This window comes from Etheostoma cragini, chromosome 23, assembly GCF_013103735.1.
Source record: "Etheostoma cragini isolate CJK2018 chromosome 23, CSU_Ecrag_1.0, whole genome shotgun sequence".
Lineage (NCBI taxonomy): Eukaryota > Metazoa > Chordata > Actinopteri > Perciformes > Percidae > Etheostoma > Etheostoma cragini.
Genome location: NC_048429.1, coordinates 320,421 through 322,544, shown reverse-complemented (window position 1 = coordinate 322,544; position 2,124 = coordinate 320,421). Strand labels below are relative to the sequence as shown.

The window sequence follows — 2,124 nt, the reverse complement described above, 5'->3', positions numbered from 1 at the left end:
CCCCCCCCCCCGCCCCCCATATCATATCTCATAATGCACCTGATGGGTAGAGGAAGCTGTACTTATAATATCAACATTTATTCTTCAGTGTCACAGGAAGCAGGATAGTAACTCGTTAGGGCTTCATGGTCTGGAGGATTAGTCGGTTGGTCTCGAAAATGTCAAAATATTAGAAAACGTGGATCAGTGTCTCCCAACGCCGGAGGAGAAAGGAGCTGTCATGGCAGCGTGTTAAAGATGTTTGCATACTACAGAACGAGATATGTTTTCTGTTTTACGTTATTGAGAGCAGCCGAGGTGTGTCTTCATCCTGGTAACGGCCTGTCAGAGACTCGCTGGTTGAACTTCTTCGTGCTTTGAGCAGAGCGGCTGAGATTAATCTGTTAGTTGTCTAATTAATAACTATTTTTAATAATCGGTTTGAGTCATTTTCTGTAGAAAAACAACTCGTCTGCAGCTCGTTGTTCTAGTTTCTTCTCCTCTGTGACGGTGAACTGATGAGTTTGCGCTCCACAGAGTTTTGGACTAAACGAGACGTCTGAGGACGTGATCTGGAGCTTTAAGGAAACCCTGATCCAGGTCCGGACGGCCGGCCCTCGGACCGGTCCGTCTCTGGTCCAGGAAGTGTCTCTGACCGCCGGAGCGATGAGGCGTGATACGTCTCCGTAGCAGCCGGCGCCGCTAGTCTGTGTTGTCCCCCAAATTAAATGAAAACCGGCAGCTGATTGGACGAACGAGTCATGTGGGTCTGGTTTCTCCGGAAATTCAAAGCCAGACCGTCATGGCGGCTCGTTAAGAATATGATCTCATATTTTACTAAAATAGTTCTCTCTCTCTCGCTCTCTCTCTCGCTCTCGCTCTCGCTCTCGCTCTCTCTCTCTCTCTCTCTCTCTCTCTCTCTCTCTCTCTCTCTCTCTCTCTCTCTCTCTCTCTCTCTCTCTCTCTCTCTCTCTCTCTCTCTCTCTCCCCCCCCCGAGTCAGCTCTCCACCAATCAGATCGATCATTTGATTTGAGCCCGCCCTCTCACCGAGCATGTTAGGTCGGCAACACTTTCTCCAGATCGACTCCTTGTTCATAAACATCTTAAATCCAGATTGTTGAGTCACGGTTGACGTCCCGTGACCTCGTACATAATCTCATAAATCAAACTAAAAGTTCCTTTTCTTTGTGCAGACGTGAACGGAGACGAGGAGACGGAGGAGCCGCCCAAACCGGAGGTCAAAGAAGTGAAAGAGGACAACGCCTTCTACTCTAAGAAGTACTCATCATATAAACATTACTAATGTCTCTCGCACCTTTACTGGGTTTCTAGTTTAAAATGGGACGTTTTAAATACTCGAGAGGAAAAACTGGCCTCTGTGTTGCATGAAAAGGGAAATTATTAGAGAAATCTGAAAGAAATGAAGAGGATTTTAATTCTTTAATCATCTCATGGCCCTTTTTTATAGTTATTTGTCACTTTTCTGCTTTTTATCAAACGTAATTTAAAACGTTCGCTAACTTTTTAGCGAAATTTAAAATTGTATAGGAGTTAAAATTCAGCAACTTTTTATTTTATTTTTCTATTATTAAAATAATTAATTATTACTAGTACTATTATTAAATTTTTTACTTGCCCGACAGGACAAACCTCAGCGTTGAACGCTTTAAAACGTAACAAACTTTAATTTAATTTATACTATTTATTGTGGGAAAATTACAATTTATTATCTATTTTATAGCTTTTTATATTATTACAATATTAAACATATTTCCCTCATATCGTGCAGATCTACAATATATACGAATGTGACGTTGAATCGATGCTTTTTTCTTCTTCTTTGATTGGTTTTTTCCGTTTACGTGACGTGTTTGTGTGTTTCAGGTGTAAACTGTTCTATAAGAAGGAATCCGAGTTCAAAGAGAAAGGAGTGGGAACTCTGCACCTCAAACACACGCAGGACGGGAAGATTCAGATGATCATTCGCGCCGACACTAATCTGGGTAACGAAACATAGTCAAACTAGTCTGACAACATTATGGGATGGATCCCTGCAGACATAGAGCTTTAAGTTAAAGAGTAAGATCCTTTTAGTTTAACATGAAACAGAAATCACCATCACCAAACCCACCAGACTCCATGT

General features: G+C 42.0%; 1 long non-coding RNA gene across 1 annotated transcript; it reads left to right on the top strand.

Annotated features, from left to right (window-relative positions):
- The first annotated feature begins 1,014 nt into the window (after positions 1-1,014).
- Positions 1,015-1,985, top strand: LOC117938507. The gene is made up of 2 exons (XR_004655409.1): positions 1,015-1,259; positions 1,866-1,985. It is a non-coding gene; the product is annotated as an uncharacterized LOC117938507 (long non-coding RNA).
- Positions 1,986-2,124: the final 139 nt, after the last annotated feature.